The sequence below is a fragment of the Sciurus vulgaris genome (genome assembly GCF_902686455.1).
Source record: "Sciurus vulgaris genome assembly, chromosome: 10".
NCBI classification, from domain to species: Eukaryota; Metazoa; Chordata; class Mammalia; order Rodentia; family Sciuridae; genus Sciurus; species Sciurus vulgaris.
The window spans coordinates 39835854-39857398 of record NC_136470.1 but is presented as its reverse complement, the minus strand read 5'-3'; the positions used below and the strand labels follow the sequence as shown (position 1 = coordinate 39857398).

Here is a 21545-nt window from a genome sequence, read left to right as displayed (position 1 = left end):
ATTATCATAATATCCCTGTGCATCACATCTTTATTGATTTATCTTATTATGATAACTCCAATCATATTTTGGTGGTGCTAAAAAAAGGTCATAAACTTATAACTGTGAAGTGAAAACAAAATAAAACCAGAGGACTGGTGAAAGAGGAAATTAATAGAGTAATTTGAGGCAATTAAAGGGTTCATGGAAAGTGGAGATATAGAAATCAGAAAGAAAATGATTCATTTCCTCCCATGAAACCACTTATTCATAATTTCATCAGAAATTGATTAATTGTAGATGCAATTTTTGTAAAAGCAATTCTCTCTCAGGACACTTCGGAACTGTAGTTTTAGAGCGAAAAAGTATTGAAAAAGCACTGGATTTAGGGTCTCAGTTCTTTCATGCCCATTACAAGTTCTTAGGTCATTTCTCTGTCTTTGCCTGCAGGATGGAATAAGAATACCAGCATGTTAATATGAACACATGCATATTGTAAACTGTTAACATGCTAAGAATGTAAGGTCTGAGTCACCACATGCCAAACCATCAACCCACTGGCAAAAATAAACCTGTGTTTTAGTGGTCATGTGCTGAGTCACAAGATGTATAACTTGGACAATCTGCAGATGCTGTCATGTCTTTCAAATTCTGAGGAACTTAAACCCACCAAGAAGCTGTTTGCCCTTGTGTCATTTGCCAAGGTTAGAGCATTTTCTCTTACTATCGTCTTAATTCCCTGCTATAGAATTTTGTTTTTCTCTTTTAAGAAAGCAAGGATTTTCTATGGCAACTAAGAAAGGTAAGTATGGGTTTATAATTAAGTGCTCTGACCAGCTTAGTTAGGTTCACTAAAACAAAGAATCTGAATTAGGTGAAAGAAATTATTTCTCTCTTATAATTAGGAAACCTATTCCCCAGAAAGGAGGGCAGAATGGGAATGAATATTTCTGATTCCTCACTTTTTCCATCCTCCTTACCTCTTTTACTGTATAAATTAACAGATTTGCATATATAAAATATACCTCAAAAAAACTCAATAAGAGCATGGTTTAAAAATATGCAGCTAATTATATGAGAATGTTCATCTCTTTTCCCTATAAGGCAAATGAATATTTATCAAGTTAAATTCCAAGATACTTATTATCTCGCTTGCATTTTGAATATAATTACATTGGAAGGCAATTGTTCTGATGGGTGTAGGCAGAGATTAAAAGATTTGTATGCACTTTTTAAAAATGCAAAATAATCATAGTTGTTTTATCATTACCAGTAGTTCAATCTTTCTCTTCAGCTGAAAAATGTTAGCTCTAAAACATAGTAGAGACAAAGATATTACACTCAATGAAAATGATCAAATGAAAGTTAGATTGCAAGGTTATCTTTTGGAACCTAAATATATAAGTACTAGAAAAAATGTCCAAGATATATATTTATCTTGGATATATATGATATATATCATATACATATATGAGCTATTTATATATAGGAGTTATATATATATTTATATATATAGGAGCTATATATATATAGGAGCTATACATATATATGTAGGAGTTATATATATATATATTTATATGTATATAGGAGCTATTTAGTCTGCTATTTTTTACTTCAAATTTAAAAATAGCTGTTCTTTAATTATTCTACTAATATGTAATTTAGATAAATACTATAAAAGTGAACAAAATTTATGAAATTGCAAATAGTCAAGATTGTCCTTAAATTAAAGGAATTTAATTATTCCAGGGAAAATAAAGTCAGAATTTCATGTTTATATGCATATAATTTTATAATTATAGAAGGGGTTTATTCTGTGCCTCTCACATTACAGTTATCCATATGCTTATTATTTCCCCATCTATTTTTAAGCTTTTAGATATTATTATTTATTGATTGATTCAAAGCTTCTAACAGAAGTGCCTTATATCTAGTTGATATCCAATGTGTCAACTCTCCCAGTAGTTGGGGAAAAATAAAGAACATGAACATTTGAAGAATTTAACAAGTTATGCAGGAGAGTGGATTTAATTATACTACAGAGCAAATAGCTGACCTATTAGGTATGCCTTGTTACATATAAAATCAATTTCTTTTTATCCTACTTTTGTTTTCTCATATACTTACCTGTTGTAGCTAATTTTGTTGGTGTCTTTCCAGATGAAACGTAGGATGTAAATGATAAAAGAAAGATGCTTAATTCCAAGCATGCTAAATTTACACTTTAATAATTGTGAGGAGTAAAGCTAAAATGTTGGGCAGTGAAATTTGATAGGAATTCACCGACCAACAGTCACTGAAATAGGGAAATGTTCAGTCACAGAAAGACTGAATAAATTTCAACTGAGATTAACTCTGAAAACTTTGTGGTCAGATAGGAATAGAAATACATTACTGCTTAGAAATGAGTTAAGCATTCTTATAAAAATACTATATGTACATGTGGTTTGGTTTGAACTATGGGGAAAAGAAAACAATCTTTTGGACTCTGGAGCCCTTTTATGAAATTTCTAATTAATTTTGATAAATCCCTTTTAATATGGCAAGGAGTTCCACTTGGGTTTATCAATTTAAGAGTTATACTTGTACTCAGTGGACTAGAATCTGCCCTAAGCTAGTTATGCACAACACCTGCTAGAGCTAATAGACGTTCCACATGAGTACCTGATTTTGCCATAGAGTCATGTGGAATTAACTAATAATGAAATTTGGCTGACACTATCTCTATTTTTTTCATTTAAAGAGTATTTATTACCTTGCATTGCTCCCTTTATAATTAACTATTTTCAATATGCACTCTGTACCTTTCAGATATGTCATCATTTTTTCTCTGGCATTATGTAATCAGGCAAGTAAAATATAAAGTTCTATCTCCTAATTTTAATTGCAAATGAGCTGCAGCATATTAATATTAATTTGCACAGAGTATAGGTTTAAGAAAACTTGGAAGTGGATAATATATTACTTCTGCAAAATCCTTATAAAATATGAAAGACAATGATTTGCTGTCTGGAAAAGGAACATAGTTATTGATTTAATGATAAAATTATCAAAATATTGGTAAAAAAATTGATAAAGGAAGGTAAGCCTGCCTGCCCTGCTTGAATTTAGTCACTCACTGTGCTGCTGTCCTTTTTATATCCCATTCCCATCCACACGGCTGGTCCCTGTTGGAATACCCTGTCCTTGATTCCTTGTCCAAAGAAGTTTTAGAATCTAGATCTTGCTCAATCTCTTGATGTAGTCTTCCCTAACCCACAAACTTACTCTTTTCATCAAATTGTTACCTCAGTTTTTATGGATACTTTTCTCAGGACAAGCTAAGAGTATTTATTATGTCCCTATGGCTTATTTTCTTATTCAGACTGAGAGATCCTCAAGCAGAAGATAAATTCTTATATTTAGGGTTTCTTTTTAGGATTTTACGCACTCGTACATGCTCAGGACATGCCTAGAGGCAGAATAATGCAGAGTGATTTTTAGCTTGACAAAAATGAAGTAGTATGAATGTGATTTCATACAATGTATTAGCATGGTACATTTGCTTTGTTCAAAAACACTGAGATCCATTTTCTTATAAGAGCATAATTCATATAGGATGGAGAATACTGTCATGCATATTCATCACACAATATCAATGTACTGAAAGAAAACTAGCTGAAGATAGAGATATTTTGTATCATTCCTACTACTAAAGTACAGTGTTTTCAAGTGAAAAATTGTCAAGTGCTATTCTATTATGTCACTTTTCATGTTCCATGTTTGTGTCATTGTATTTTACAGTTATTAGTATTTATTTTTTTTTTTTTTATAATATGCTAGGTATTAAACACATTAAAGTCTAGAGAGAAATGAACGTTTTTCTTTTCCACAGGAAATTTCAACTTGTTAGGTATGATAGAAAATTTAATATAAAAGAAAATATTGCAATTATTTAAAGCACAAAGATAGTGAAGGATTATTTGTGGGTTTACAAATAGTTCAGGGGAATGTGCTATGTGCTGAGATAAAACTGAGGTTTTTTTTTTAAAGGCATAAAAAAACAAAAGGCATGTTAGCTATCAGCTGTGGATGAGGGATCTGACTAGAAGTCCTAGACAGATGTTACTTATTCTCTGAAGAGAGCATCATAACAAAGGAGATATAAATTGGAGAGTCATCAGCATACGGGTGGTAGTTAAATCCACTTGTATATACACAGCATCAGAGTGAATGTAATTGAAGAAGATTGGAGAGTCAAGCATGGAAAGTTCCAGGACAATTACTCTCAACAAGCAGAGCAGGATATAAGAAAAAGAAATCTAGGCTGAGAGAACCAACAGAGAACAGAGACCCAAAAATTAATAGAAAAATTTAAAGATTTTTGTCACTAGATAATTCTTTTTGTAATCAAGGCATTTTTCTACTCTATACACTGTGTCCCTGTGTGTGTGTGTGTGTGTGTGTGTGTGTGTGTTTCTGTGTCTCTTTGGGTGGTCTCTTTTATTCATCTCCCTTTAACAATCACATCTATTATTTTAATCTCAGGTATCTTTTCCGACTTTTGAACCTATATGGCCACTCTCAGGAAATCTTGTGCTTGACTTTAATAACTACTGAACTTATTGGTTGTAGCAAGTAGTCTCTTATTCTTCAGTAATAAAATTTCCAGAATATTTCTGAGCATGTACTCTGCTACAGGTTAGTCTGGCCTTGTGATTAAGTATTAACCAATGGATGGAATAAGAAATTCTATGTAACTTTCTGTGTCTATACATGGCAAAGGCCAGCAAAAGCAAACTTTGTCCAACTTTGATTTTTTGTCCAGCTGCCAGAATGCAGACATTATAGCCGGACCTGTAACTGAATATATGATACTAAGCTATGAAACAGTTGTGGGAACAGTGGCTCTACAAGCAGAGAATAAGGTCAAAAGAAATTTGGTCCGAGACCATGTGAAGAACTCAACCAGCCAAGAATACATTATTGCATTATTATGTGAAACAAGCCTCTGTCTTATTTAAGTCACTGTTATTTGGAGTCTTCTGTTACTATCTGTCAAAAAATAATTCTATGTAATATAGTGCACCCACTACAATTTTCTTTTACTCTTATATTCCCTGTTTTTGATGAGTCCCATCAGTAATCCAGGTATGCAAAATAGCACCTTGCCTTTTTCCTTTATCCCTCAGGAAAACAACACAGGTATTGTCTCTGATTCTCTTGTCATCTCTTGCCACGATTATTCCAAAGTGGGTCAGCTCCTGCCTCCAGTTTTGTTGCCCCTTGATCCAGTATCTACACTTTGCAGCTAAAATGATGTTGCCATAAACTAAAAGTCTTGTCATCTCACTTTTAAAATTCATCGAAACATCATATATAAATTTCGTGGTATTATCTTTCAGCTTCTTCCTTATCTGCCTCTTACCTACCTTTCTAATCTCATTATTCACAGATCCCGATATATTCCCTGCATTTCTACCACTTAAAAGCTTCAGAAGCTCATCTGTATTTCTTGCATCCTTGTAACTATTTACATCCCTGTGGGAAAATCATTCTCCCCCTCTATTTCTTCGCAAAATTCCACCTGCCTTCAAATCTATGTTTAATATTCTCTTTCTTTAGGAGTCTTTTGAGGAGGACAAGTCCCTTGTGCATTCCCCAGTGCCCCACCAGAGTCTGGGTGACATTTCCATTCAGCAGATCTCATTCCTCTGTATATTCTATATCATAGGGGCTTTACAGAGTAATTGATGCTCTACTTATCCACCTATTCCATTAAGTTTTAGGATTCTTTTGAGCAGAGATTTGTGTTTCACTTCTAATTACTACTATCTAATAATTCTTAACCTTCACTCATTCACTTTTCAGAAGTTATTTATTGAAAAAAAATCATGAATATATGAGAGATTACATACTGGAATTCAGCAATTACTATCCAGTTTGAACTTTAGAAAGTTCACACCAAATCTTAGGGACGGACATAGTCATTACACATGAAGCATAAACTAAGAAATCAGCAATCGAATTCTGTGTGCATGAAAAAGGCATTTTGGTGCAACTTGATTAGAAGAGAAATCAGACCATGAGAGATGAGGAATAAGAGAAAGAACTAGTGATATAGCATTGTAAATGGGAGGTAGTTTTAAACCTTTGCATATATATGTGTTTTAGAAAATGGGAATCCTGAGTACATTTGAAGACAAACTTATTAAAAAATACACCAAGTGAGCTGTAAAGAGAAACAAACTGAAGTCTTCCTTCTTAGAGGCAGCTTTAAATTCTAGTAGTTTTGTAGAATGTACAGTTTACAAATCTGTATCATATACTCCACAGTATTTTTATTTTCACAATAACATTAAAATAAAATATTGTTATTATTTGTTTATAAATGCAAAACTGAGGCTAAAAGAAGTCATTTACCTGTGCAAGTTTATTAACTGCATATGCATATATGAAGATGTTATGACATTTTTTAAATTGAGAAATCTGAAGACAAATGAATAAAGGATTGAAAATTACCAACAGTAATATGTGGTTTTTCTATTTAAATATAATTTTTAAAGTTGCTCACTTACATTTTAAAAACCTGATTTGTAAAATTATAATTAAACTAAGAATTAAAGAAATTGAGATAACTGAATATTTGTGTGTACTTATCTCAGTCATTTTTAAGTGCATAATCTAATCCTTATTCTTTCTCTAGGTTTGAGGAAGACATAGCCATTTAATTCAACTTGTACTTTTCTTAACATTGAAAACATTTAGGTTACAGTAAAAAAAAAAAAAATGTGTCAAATTATAGTGAAGGTTTTGTTCTGTGTGAAGAAATCTTTTTTTGTTATGGTCCTGTACTCACACTTCCATATGTGGATCCACCCTTGGTCCTTGGAACTTGAGGGCATCCTGGTGTCAAAAGCCCTTCAAGATCCTTTTACTTAGCCTTTAATCTTTTCTCTAGCTGGAGAGATTTGACTACTTCCAACTTAATAAGCATGTTGGATTTGGTTTACTTTATAGTTCTTCCAATTAGCTTTCTGAGTGCCTTTTTGAAGCCTTTAATCTGTCTAAACTTGTAGGAAAGTAGATAGGGGAAGAAAAGAGGACACTCTTATTTAAAAAAAAATCAAAACTAAACTGTCAGTACACTTGACTAAACTTATCTCAAAATTTAAGTATGTGAAACGTAGTTTAATTATATGATATCATTTTATATTATTTTAAGTGAGCACCATTTTATTAAAGATTGGATAGAATTTGACATTGGATTGCAGGAAAGTTCTATAATGAGACCAATGAGAAGAAAGTTTCAATGGTCTTAATATAAAATACAATATATTTTTAATATTTTCAAAATCCCTCAAAGTTAATGCAGATTTGCACTGATTCCACTGCACCTTATTTAAGCTTATGTGTAGCTATACGTAAGTGAACATATTTATATTACTTTTTAACGATCAATAGTAAGAATTACAGTTTGCTATTCTCTTTGTGTTCAGTAAAGCAGAGTACTCTTATGGCTAACATAACTAAATAATGTTATTACCTATAGCAAATTCATCAACTTTTTATAACGTCTAGCTTGTTTCGTACTCCATTGGTCTAAGAGTATCAAAACAAATTTCACACTATCTTACAAAACTGAATTGATACAGAAAGGACTTATGTAATTATATAATTGCCTCCTAGGACATAAAAATGACCTTATGAGTTACATGTCAGAACTTCAATAAGATAACTGCTTTAATTCTTAAATTATGTTAATTCTTATTGGTTAGTAAATAGTTACTAAAGTAGCTAGTAGCAATGTATAAACAAAACATCAATTTAATTACCAGAAGCATTTTACCTACTGGAGGTAGCTCAAAAAGTATATGAATTAATAAAAATCCACAGTTTTAGGTTTTAGCCGCAAGAGTAATTGTACCTGCTGCAAATCTGCCAGTCTATACACATATAGAGAAAGACGTAATAAGTCTTTAAAAATTCAAAATCAATGTTTAAATACATAAATGGAAATACACAGCTATCAAAAAAAAAAAAAATGAAGAAAAGTGTTCATGCTAGAGAGGTCTGAATGTATCTTGTACTTGAGTCCAGACCCTGTTGGAACTATTCCAAAACAAGATATTCAACATCAATTTTGCAAGTGGCTGTCAGATTTTAGCAAGTCACTATACCTTGAGGAGCTGTCCCATCAATGAAAAGTAAATTGCAAATCTCTGCCTGTAGGTCAGGTGAATGGTAAGGACATTTGATATTTGTCAAAGCCATGAGAAGAGGAAATAAATTACTGATGAAAATTTGAAGTTTCAGTCCTGTGTTATAAATACTTATGGGTTCCAAATTAATACTACATCATGGTACAGGAATCCAAGCCAACAAATTAACATAAAATAGAACAATTTACATCCCTAGCACTCTTGAGAAAGCAAAGTCATCTGTTCACAGCCTTTCACAACTGATGGGTGATAGAACTACTGCCAAAATAGAAGAGCTAAGACCTAAGAAGAGCTAAGACTATCATTTAGGAAAATATATGACATTTAAAAAAGTAAATGAAAGTAAAAAATGGAAGAAGAGATGATTAATAAAAAATGAAAAAGCAACAAAATATTTCCATCCAAACAGTTGGATATGATGAAACCATTTCAAAGTCAGCTTCAGCAATGGCGAGGCACTAAGCAACTCAGTGAGACCCTGATTCTAAATAAAATACAAAATAGAACTGGGAATGTGACTCAGTGGTTGAGTACCCCTGAGTTCAATCCCCAGTATCCACACCCCTAGAAATACTAGAACATGGATATGTTTTAGATTATTTAGGAATTAAAATAATACGTGTAGATTAACAAAATAATAGAATATATGAAATAAGAACGGGTAGCTTTGAAAAAGAACTAGCACAAATTATATTTCAGAAGCAAAAGGGGACTGTTGTGATTAAAAACCCAAAAATTTCATTACAGGCAAAAAATGATCTTAATGTATCCTTAATGGCCATTACATTCAAAATGAAATGAAGACAAGGAGACATAGGTATAGAAAATGTTAAAGAAAGATTAGGAATACAATGAACAAAGAAGCAGATCTACTGCATTTTTGTTGGAACTTCCAGATATACAGTAAGGTGAGAAATGGAAGTAATATTTAAAGAGGTAATTATTGGTGATTTGAAGAGCTAGAAGAAAGAAGTATGTCTTTACTTATAAGTAGCACATTGTACCTCAGAAGGTGTGAACAAGTACCAACATAGGCAATTAAGTAGAACTTCTAGCTGAGGGTGGTGGTACATGCTTGCAACCCCAACAACTTGGGAAGCTAGAAAGGAGGTAGCTCAGAGGAAAAGCACTTTGGATTCAATACCTAGTACCTAAAAAAAAAAAAAAAAAAAAAAAAAAAAGGTTTTCACTTATTCTCATTTCTTTTTCTTCTCTTTTCTTTTGTAGTGTTGGAGCTTGAATCCAGATTCTCATGCATCCTAGGTAAGTGATCAACCACTAATTTATACCCCAGCCCCAAATACACTTTTAAAATAAATATTAAGGGACAATAAGTTATCTAAGGAGGGATTGAGTATTAGACTCAAAGCAGGTATCAGCAACAAATGAAAAGAAAAAAACAGAACATTATCTTGTGGAAAAGGTAAACAACTGTCATATGTAAATATGCAATTCTATCAATCATTTAGGAATGAAGGTGGAATATAGCCATTTTCACAAAACACACAAGATAATGGAATTTGAATTTTAGGAGACTCTTAAGTGAGCAAATTGAGTTTAGAATCAGAGTATATGTTTTTTTCTGTTTGCTTATAAAATACTTGAGCTTAGAAATAATTTGTATCTTATTAATCTTGATATTTTCTAAAGTCCTCAATAAATTCAGAATGAATGGAGGGATAAAAGATTGCATGCTATATGGCAAAACTATATGCCAGTCATTAGTATCATTCCTTATGATGGATTTATTTTAATGGGATGATTTTCAATCCATTTTATCATTTTTCTTCATTTCTTGCCTCTATGTCTAATTTGCATCAAATTCTTAAATTCACTCATTAAATATTTCCCTTAGCGGCCCCATTACAAGGTGTGCCTTATGACTCCCAAATAATTTTTATCTTATAAAACACACTTTTTAAAGCATTTAAAAGAATATAAAAACTTTTGATAAAGCAATGTAGTGTGGTTCCTCCAAAGTAAATATTTGATAAAAACATTCAATTCTACTTTGCTCAATAAAATTCCCAGCTAAAATCATTACATGATTGTTCTCAAAATTACTCTGAAGGTGGAAAAGCTTCATTGTTGCAAGATACAGTGTCACAATTTCTCATACATCCCCAGGGGCCATGACTATTCCCCATGAAACAAAGATCAAGTGTCACAAACTCAAAACTGTAGAGGAAAAACAGGTCATATGAATATATGAAGCAGGCTGACTGTGAGATGCAATTTCTTGGCTTATTATCCACTTTTATTAGTAGAGAAATGTGCTTTAATGTTTTTCTTAAGACACATGGCTTTTTTGGTCCACCTTTTATTTCTCTACTTCGGAAGAGATTTTTTTTTCTATATGAAATTATAGATGCAAAAAGAGATGTTACAAATAGCAGCTGACACAAATCGCTGCAAGAAGAAACAACTGGAGCAGTAGGTATTCAGTGGAAGCGTCTGTGTCATTGGAAAGAAATAGCCACCACTCAGCTCTAGTAGTCTCAGAGAATTGCAGGCAGTTATACAAAAAAACCAAGAAACTTGAATGTAGAAGTGTTAACGGGACCCTACAAAACAGGTTTACTAACTCCTGAATAATGCACATCATCCTTTAGATCCCCAAAGTTTAAGAGTTATATTTAACTAATTTACCCCAGAGGAATGGTGGAGAACATGGACCTGTGTGACATGGTCTCACACTGTTGGATTTCAGCTGTGCAGTTCTCTTTCCAGATGACAGAGCCCTGGTAATTCCTGCCCAGGGTTGTTTGTGCTTTCCTTGGTTGTCAGATTAGTGGTTTCCCACCCACGTCCACATCAGCATTCCTGAAATCTGTGAGTATACTGTGCTAAATGAAAAAAAGGAGAATTTAAGGTAGCAGATGGAATCAGGGTTGCTCATTATAATCTCAAAATTGGTATATTATTCTGGATTATCAAGAACAAAAGTAATCACGGAATTTTTAAATGTGGAAGAGAGACATATTAGAATAATCAGAGGTGATAAAGAGTCAAGGCGTTGCTATCTTTGAGGATGCAAGGAAGTTAAGAGCCAGAATTCAGGCAGCTTTTAGAAGGTAGAAAACACAAGAAAATGAATCCTCTTTTGTAGTCTCCACAAAGAGGGAGTGCACCCCTGCCAACACATGGTTGTTGACTGTTGAAACCCATTTCAGACTCTGACACCCAGAATTTTAAGATAATGGACTTGTATTGTTTTAGAATATTTATATTTGCAGTAATTTTTATAGCAAAGGTAGCAAATGCATTTTTGACATGATATTAGTCTTCTTGTTGACTAATTCTTAATATTAGCCTTTCTGTGCTTTCTTCTCCATTAGTTAAGATTTTTGAAAACTGACACATCCATTTGAACATCCCTTTTTACCCATACATGTCCTAACGCATATTGGATGGTTTGGAGTCAGATTTTCCTTGAATATCCATTCAACATTTATCATTTACCTACTGTGAACTTCAGTTACATAATTTATAAAGTGCTGACTTCATTGCCTTGCAAGAAAGATAAATTTAGATATTGCATGTAAAGCAAGTAGTTAGTACAGTGACTGACTCAGAGTGAGATACAAAGAAACAACTAGGTAATACTGATTTCATTAGTTTCTCCTTGTTAAAATTTCAGGAAGTTTTGCCAGGTGATAGAGCTCCATAGTTACTTCTTTCCTTCCTTATTCCAGAATTAATAACGTTTACTTGTTTAGAAACATGCACATTCTTTCTCTACTTTCAAACTGACATCTGCCAATAGGCCAAAACACAGGAATCTCAGGTCTGAATATTGTCCATGTGCATTTTACCAAGCTTGGGTGCAAGGTTTAGAGAACTCTTGATAAAATTTTGGTAGAATCTTAAGAACATAGGATAGGAAGTGAGGCTAATCACTTCCTTTTTTTTTTTTAATCCTAGGTCACAGTCAAGAAAGCAGGTAAAAAAAATGAGAAATAATAATAATAATTATAAATATTTACTGAGCACTTCTTTTATTCAATTGCATTGCTCTAAGAACTTAATTCATATTAACTCATTTAATAGTCTTCTCTTTTACAAAGGGAAACTAAATCACAGAGAGGTTAAGTATCATGCCCAAGGAAGGCCAAGATAGTAAATAAAAAATTCGGATTCTAAATTCAGGCAGAAATTCTAAAACACAAGGTTTAAATATTGATGCCTAATAAAAACAAACCTCAAAATGATATTTATCTCAGGCATTTAAAGATATTATAATATACTACTTATTAAAGGGAATAATCTTTATTTATTTGCTTTAAGATTGAATCATGTTATTAATTTCTGCCAGGAAAGAGGAGATGTATTACAGAGTTAAACCACAACAATTATGATTTGTTGAAATAGTAGTATCTTATAAATAAAGAGAATAATTAAATACATTACAGAGCAGCATGATTATCTAATAGAGTGAGGTGTTGAACTTTATTAGTTTTATTGAAGTATATTTAAAATGTCAACCTAGAAGATGAAAAAGTTAGAAATTGTAAAGATATTAGCATTGAAGATAATGAATGTTTGTAATAGCTACATAGTAAATTTTTAAGAAGTTCTTTTTCTTTTTGATTAGGATACTAATGCAATTTTGACTCCAGATATTGTGAGCAATGGGATTTACTCATCAATGACCCATTCTGCTCTTGATTTTCTAAAAGTTCCATTTTTCACATTTTTTAATTAATTGCAATAAAGAAAACATGTTCAAAATCCTAGTTGAGCAGAATCTTGGAAAAATTTCTAGTGTAATCTCAAGTACAGTAAAATTTTTTCCTATGTCTCCTTTATTTGTATAGTCATCCATTTCTGGAGAATCACTTGGAACCGATGCACATGTGAAACTATATACATATATTTTTATATGATAGTCATCCTGTTGAATTATGTAATGCTTCTAAGTAACACAGAAAAGGTAAGTTTTACCCTTGATGCAATACTAGTGCAATTTGATACATATTTATAAAGTTATCTCCATGAAAAGAGAGTTTTGGTATGTGCATGTGGATAATAACTATGCAGTTTGTCACCCTCTATCATGTGAAATGGCTAATTGTACAGGAAATAATTACAAACAGGCAGTAAAAGCTACAAATGGCTTATCATTTTGGTAACCTTATTTTGGCCATCCAATTGTAATGGATTTATGTTATATTTAATGTTTTAAATGTTTCTTCTGATACTGTCTAAATATCTTAAGCATGTTATACTTTAAAGGCAAAATCTTTTAAAATTTCTTTTCCTCATGCACCATATATATGATTTGCACGTATTAGCAGGCAATATTATAAATGAGCCTTTTGAAGAACAAGTAATACATAATGCCTTTAGGGAACAGAAGACACAGAATATGCATGAAAAATGCTTAATTTATAAGATCCTAGAGTTTCAAAAGTCCCTTTTTAAAACATCACAGAATGACACTGCATTTTTTGGGGCTACGATATTTCTTCTTTAAGGAGTTAAGACCAAGAAGTAAAAGTTGAGTATCAAAATAAAAAAACCTCATAGCTCCACAGGCTTGAGTTTAAACCTATCTGTTGAAACAGTTAAACTAACCGTGTTTTCAAACCAAAGTTTATAATGTTGACAATATGAAGTCATTTAAAATAAGAGATCTTGGACTTTATAGGTCTCATTTAATAATGTTCTTGACCCTTACTGAATAGGTGTGTATGTATAATATACTTTACCACTTGGAATCTGTTTTCTATTTGCCAAATGAATATAATGCCTACAACATCCAAAAATAATAAGTTCAATAAAATCAAATTACATGTTCGTTCATGCAAATACTGCCTAAGTTCTAGTACAAGAAAAAATGACATTTTATTGACAATAGAGAAATGTTTTCTCATATGTTCCTAAAACTATGCACACAATTACAAACTCAGTGAGAGTAAATACAACATAACATAAATTTCACAGAAAGATTTTAACATGTTTTAGTATTTTAAATTATTTTAAAATTGTTTAAACTGCAAATTGTGACCATAAATATAGTATATGAAAAGTACAATGCATGTACTCTTTTTAACCATTTCATGCAAGTCACATTAAGTAAACAAGTGGCACCAGATCTGTCACCCTGCAGTTCTCTGTGAGGCAATGTGTGTTTGAGAGTCAGTCAGCTTTTTGAAGACTTTTTATCACTAACTCTGACTCAGAAATACTGGCAACAAATAATAGACTATCTCTCTGATTCTCTTAATCTTCTTTTTGTCTGGTCTTAGAATCAAACATAGTATGCTAGACAGAAAAAATGTATTTGGTTTGATTTTAAATGTTTCATTTATGAATAAAAAATTAAGACATATTTTTCCCTGAGCTATGCCACAGGGATTCTTAAATTATCTTGGTGGATTTGACCATAAAATGTGAAACGTCTAGCAAAGAAGCACATTTCATGAGAGAAAAAGAATAATATTGGAAATGTATTAGGACTAACATTAAAATCTGACAATTGATCAGATTGTAGAGAATTCTGAGGAATAAAGAGATTAGTTGGATGACCATGTCAGTAGAGAAATTTTGAAAAAATATAGGCAAGAGGATGCCATGGTGAAAAGAATACTCAAGGACTATTTATTGTATTGGGTTGGGGGCATTATCAATGCTGAGTATTATTTTCCCCATTCATTGTAATGTATAATAATGAGTCCTAGGAGTAAATCCTATTTTTAGAAAATAAATTTGCCTCCCATTCTAAGCCAGAAGTTATTCTACACACATGTATAACAAAGTGTGAATAGTATTTTAAAAGTAAAAACAAATATAAAAGTAGTATCAGGTATAGATAACTTTTATTTTACCTGAATATGATTGCAAATTGTTGTGAAAAATTGTCATAAGAGCCGCAGATAATTTATATATAAGTAAAAAGTATCCCCAAACATATGCACTCTTTAGAGATTTAATTCTGACATTTGAATGAATAATTATGTAACTATCCATTGCTAATTCATATTTACATGAATGACAGTCTATTAAAATGTACAATAGTTCAATTCAGGGGCACAAAGGAACCTGGCAAGTGAAGTCTGCTGGTCAGATTACAGGAAGTCTCCTGTTTTTGCTGGAGGGTTTCTAAGGGTTTCTGTGCATCAAAAACGCATGAGTATCTACTTCCTACATAAAATGCTTCAAACAGCAGCTTACTTTCTATCTATAACTTTCCTTTTCCATGTTCTTTCATTTCTCTGATTGCATTAGGGGAAATCCTTGATTAAAAGCCAGTGGTCTTTAACACCTGCTAATCTCCCTTTGAACAAGGAGAGTGTTTGCCAGGCCGGGCCATCTGCAGGCCACAGAGGGCTAGAGTGGCACCAGGGGGGCAGGATACAGTGGGTATTCAAATCCGCATATCCTGAATCTTTGAATCAAGAGGGTTTCCTTCATTGAACACTTGAGTGGGGTCTCCTAGCAGCTAAGGAAGCCCTGTAGATGTGTAATTAAAGGAGTCCATTATGCCCTAAACACAGTGAGACTGTAGCTACTCCTAATTCCCATAGAATTGAGCCAGCTCCTGTGCCCACTGCAGAGTTTGTGCTGATTCTCCAGGAAGTGCATGGCCACCCGTCCACTGTGGGAAGATGAGTGTGAAGGGCTGTAAGTAAGTTCCCCTGCCCTGGAAAGCAGCTCATATATTGTTGAAAAGAATGTGGAGTTTAAACCAGCAAGCACCTGGGCTCTCCTAATATCCATGCTTGTCAAGCCTGGCTTAAAATTTAATGAGATCTTTTGGGAAAGGACGTTCTACATATATTTTTAATACATGCCAAGTCTTAGACAACACACGAAATAATGAAAAGTCCACATTCAAGTTGAAACTTAGAAATAATTTTTTCTGCCCTCCTAATTTTCTCAGGGGTGAAATGTAGCCAAGTTAAGCAAAATTAATATATCAATATTTAGCTGAAGTTCTTAATTTTTACCCAGATCTTTTTCCTTTTATTATGACTTGCAATTCAATAGGAAAGTAATTATTATTCATGCATTATAGGCTAGATACCATGTGATAGTTTGGAGAAAAAACGGAGACTAAGATAGAAATGACCCATAATCTTCATAAAATTTAGAGGTTATGGGTAAAGACAAAAATATGGTAGGTATTATGATAAGAAGGAGTTACTATGGAAAAATGTTCAAATAAAGGAGTATGAATAACCCAGATCAGAGCCAGGTTTTTATTACTTAAACAGTAAATTTTTAAATTAAACATATAGACATACTTGTAAAATTTATTTACAAAACTTTGTTGAATATTATTACTGAGACATTGTGTATCTCCTTGAAAGTATATTATGAAACTTCAAGAAAATATTTTCCAACCTCAGATTCTTATGATTAAGGAGGCATGTGTTCCTTAAAAACATAATCCATGAATGTACTAATTCAAAATGCTTTGTTCTTCAGAATTTACTATACCTGATATTCCTTTATGTGAGGCATATTAATAGTAAGTAAAGAATTTGCTTATTGTGGATTGTAAATGTAATACTAAAAACCATAACTTGGAGGAAGATTGTATCACACAGTAGATGGATTGGTTTTAGTCTATACCCAGGTCTAGTGACAATTCTGATAATATTAATGTAGATTTGAGCACTAGTTCTTAAATATATTTGGGGAGAATGATGTCTCCAGACTTATTTGAATTAAAATTTAGAATTACTACCTTAAAAATGTATGCATATTTTTTTTTCACAGAACTCATATTCTGATACAGGTCCTAATCAGCTAACTTAGGATTTTGTCATTGTCCTCACTTTATTTTTATCAATATATCAGATTGCCACATAGAAAAGGAAATTGTTAACATAAAGAGTAGTTAATGCCAGAAAGAATAATGTAAAATGTGATTGCTAACCTGATACAATAGACTCAGAAAAATGGTACGAAGATATTATGGGGGGGGGGGTAAAGGAAGAAATAATTCCACTTATTTCTCTGTGTGGTCATCCACACCTCAAGCTCTAGTATTAAGATTTAGTTTATATTTATAAATTATCCCTGAAGTAGAAAGTATGAAGGGAATGTAAGAGGCATGATGTGTCTGGAAACAGTCACCTGAGCAACTGTTCACTTGCCTGCAGACTTCCAGCTTAGAAAGCAAAATATAGCAGCACATATCTCTTCAAATCTCAGTCCTCTAACTTCAAATATTTCAGTCTTCTGTGTTGAGGTAAGAATTAGCAGCAGTTGGTGCATTTTTTTGTTTGATGACAAGTCCTTAAATGTAAGCTCTGTGCCATAGTTAATTATTTATCTCTAGCACCAGGCTCCATAAATATATGTTGAGTGAATGAATATATTGTACAAGGAAAAAAAAAAAACACCACAAAATAAAGAGCAATGTTCACATTATTAGTTGAGGGAGACTAGTGAGCTCACATGTCTGGCAGTGCTCTAGTGGCCACTGAATTGTCATTAATCAGGGAACTTGAATAAGAAATTCTTGAATTGGGAATGAGATGCAGATAGATGATTCTAAATCCCTACTCCATTTGTAGGAATAGTTTATGGCTCCTTCAAAAAGTAGAGTCTTTCTTCAAAGAATATGATAGGTGAACAAGGAAAATTAGGGATTTATTTGTTTTCTCTCAAATAATTTATATATTAAAAATATTGGTACTATTTTCCTATGAATTTATTAATGTCCCCAAACAGATAGCCATTCAAATGGAAAAATCTTATCTCATGATTCAAAGTAGTAAAATAAAATATTCTCTTTTTTGGGTTAGCAGCACCAATCACTATAAATCTTTTCAACTGAATGTTACGAAAACCATACAATTACAATTTCACTTTCAGATGAATCATTCCAATGGATCTTGGTTCTATTAAATCATAAGCAATCAACTCAATGGAAACAAGAGATTGCTGAATCTACAAAAAAAGATTGGAAAATCAAACAGGAGAAAAACATACCAAAGTCAAGATAATGCTTCTACTCAAAAGGATTAACAAATGAATTAAATTTTATGTAAAATGTTCTTCTGGTATATACACATCAAGTTATTTCTGCTTAAATTTTCGACATACAACAAAAATATAAAGAAAATACATTTATTGTGTGAATTAAGAAAACTCAACTAGTATCAGGCTGTTGGCACACACATTTTTTTTTATATCAGCTTTCAATTCAAGTACACATTTTTTTCTTTCCAAAATATAATTTGGTCTAAGAGTAACTGTAATTTCTGTGTGTCATTGTGTGTGTGTTTTTACAAATTTTTCTAAGAAGTGGTGTTGATAAATTAAGATGCAAAATCTAAGATTAATTTAAGGATAACAAAATAACTGTAAGAAAAGATTAAAGAAGATCATTTTGTAAAATTAATACATTCCAAAGGCAGACAATCAACCCAAACGATCTACTGTTTTTAATTTTCTTCTCTTAACCTATGTACCAAGGAAAAAAAAATGAGGTTTTCTTGGTCATGTTTTAACTTCAACAGTACTCATTGAAGAAGGAGAGTCCCTATGTAATCTAACAAGAATAACTGATGGATAGGATGAAGACTGACCATTCAGTGCACCATTATATTCCTCTTATATCTTTCCAGTATCTCATTTTTAATTATAGGTCTTATCAATATAGACTCCAAAAAGAGCAATCATTATCTCTGCAATCTACATTAATTAAAGTTCATTAAAATTTGCTAAGATTTACTAAATACCTTGTGTTAAAATGTTTTGGCTAATACTTAAATTCAGGATGGCAGATTGTAACTCATGATAGATAGTCCATCTTTCAAAACTCTCTCAAAACTCTGTCATTTTTTGTTTTAAAATCAGTTGACTCCTTAAACAATCATCATAGAACCAGTTTGTAAACTCCAAACACTAAATCATTGAATTGAGAACCAAGAACAATGAAAAATACTTGGTGAGCATCTGTTATGTGCTTGATGGTTGAGCATATACATAAAACAAAAGAAAAAATCCTCAATTTGAGTTCATAAATATTTACTGGTTTAACACTTTTCTTAACTTAATTGGGCTTCCCAATCAGAAAGAAGGGTATTTGCTAATGAGTTCTTGTAAATTTCTGTTCTACTTGGCAATGAAAGTTTGCAGAATGCATTAATCTATAATCCTTCTGAATAATTAGCTAGTCATTTATTTTTATATTTGATTTACATGAAACTATCCATCAAAATCTAGTCATGGTGTGAAATAGGAAAACACAACAGTAGCCTGACTGCTTTCTCTTGTTGTACTCTTAACGCAGAACACATAAGACAACAGATGTATGGGATCTTTCCCCTCCCACAAAGCAATTCTCCAGTGGGAACTGCTGGGGTGTCTTACAGTTTTATTCAGTTTTGACACTATCTGAGTGTGAGTCATCCACAAGTTAATGATTCAGTCTCCCAAAACTACCCTCAGACACTTTAAACGCCAAAGCAAAACTAGACCTACAGTAGAATGTATATGTTGGAGATTCCCATGCCCCTTCTTTAAATAGGATGAATTGTTCGGGGATCTCAAAGAAACACTGCTACTTAACATTTTTTTATATTAATAAAGTATATGACAAAGGATGCATTTGAACAGCAAGAAAAAAGAGATGTAGAGGGTGAGGTTTGGAGGAATCCTAAGTATAGGAGTATCTGTCCCCATGTAGGTGGGATGTACCAATCTCTCATCACATGAATGTGTTGACCAATTCATAAGCTCTCTAAACCCTGTGGTTCAGAAATTTTATGGAAGCTTTGTCATATAGGCGTGTAGTTAATAATGCAATTTCTTCTGATGGAGTAAGTGCTAAACTTTTAATCACAACTTGGTTGTGACACTAGCTTCCATGGAGAAGCCCAAGAATAGTTGCCTCATTAGAACACAAGACGCCCAGAGAATTCTCAAGGGTTCTGAAGCACTCTTTTATGCTCCAGGCCAAAGGAAAAATATTAGAACAAAAGATTCTCAGCACCCCTACCTAGAAAAGTTGTTAGAGCTCTGCATCAAAAAGTGGGGGCAGAGACCCATATATGTATGTTTACTACTTCACACTCTATAAACAAAAAAAGTGAATTTCTAATTTCTATTGTGGATTTCTATATTCGTATAGCATTTAAAATAGTATGCAAATAAGTGATGGAAACCGAAAAATAAATTCAGTTCAGAATAGAGAACAGTGACCTATAATGGAATTCCTTTCATTAATATCTATATGCCATTTAACATTGAATTGATTTTCAAAGCATTACATATCACAGCAGAAAATAATGACAATTCACAATGAATTCAGAAATTAAAAGTAACAACGTTTTCTTGGTGGATTATCTCCAGTGGAGGGTGTGGTTTTAAAGAGGAAACATAGAGCCGTGAATGTAGCTTACTTAAAGAACACTTTCCTTAAAAAAACTGTCCTGTCCTTAAAGAACATTTTCCTAGTGAAAGGGGGTTAAAACCTACAACTGTTGCTGAGGTGTACATCTAGCATTGAGCTACTACAGGGAGCAACAGGAAGAACAGGGAAGGTCACATGATCAAGCCAAGCACTGGCTAGAGAACAGAATGAAAGCTCTGTGTTACCAATACAAACCCAAATTTTGAATCAGAAAACCACACTTACTAGGTTAAGGGAAACCTTAAATTTCAGACATGAAGGAGTGTGTTGGTGTTATGGGGATAGAAGGAAAGAAAATTAAGAATAAAGAGGAACAAGGAAGACAATGAAGTAGACACACAATCAAGATGAGTTTATAGGCTAAATTTCACAAAATATCAGAAAAATTAAATTAATGAATAATAGCAATTTCAAAAAGTGGATTAATCCATTCCAATGAATTAGTTCCAGTGTATAATTTGCAAAGGACACTAAATAAGTAAATTAAAGAACCCAAGGAGATAAAAGTAGAAATAGTCAAAAAAAAATATATATATATATTTATATGCAAAAGAAAAAAGAAATCAAGACCAAAGGGAATTTTCAAAAGCAAACAAACAGGAAAGTATAGATATATGTGCATGTTCATGGTTAATGAGACATAAGAAACACAGGTTATGTTGGACACAAATGAACTCAGAATTAGTGACAAAGAGATATAATAATTAAAATGTGAAAATGAATTTGAGAAATGGAAAAGAGATTGAGATTATCCAACAGATATCTAACAATGCTTTGATAGAGAAGAGAACATGGAAAATAAAATCATTGTTCAAACATCATTAGTTGACAATTTTCAATAATTGATGGAAGATATTAATCCTGAAAGAGAAAATAAACATTCAGTGTTGAAGAGAAAATTACATACAAACTCAGAAATTATATATTGAAATTATTACAGAAAATAAAAGTTACTCAGTAAGTAAACTGGCAGTCTAAATGTGAATAAC

The 21545-nt window shown here is 32.4% G+C and overlaps 1 long non-coding RNA gene across 6 annotated transcripts in view; it reads left to right on the top strand.

Moving 5' to 3' along the window:
- The first annotated feature begins 593 nt into the window (after positions 1 to 593).
- The window catches only part of LOC306637751, a 47832-nt gene continuing 26880 nt past the window's right edge, over positions 594 to 21545 (top strand). For 2 of the 6 annotated variants that reach the window (XR_013757249.1, XR_013757250.1), the window contains exons 1-3: positions 594 to 781; positions 9408 to 9443; positions 12998 to 13117. This is a non-coding gene — a long non-coding RNA (uncharacterized lncRNA). Of the gene's footprint in view, positions 782 to 9407; positions 9444 to 12997; positions 13118 to 16613; positions 16657 to 17293; positions 17383 to 17941; positions 20557 to 21545 lie in introns of those variants that run through there. The other 4 variants (XR_013757253.1, XR_013757251.1, XR_013757252.1 and 1 more) reach the window with 4 other exon arrangements.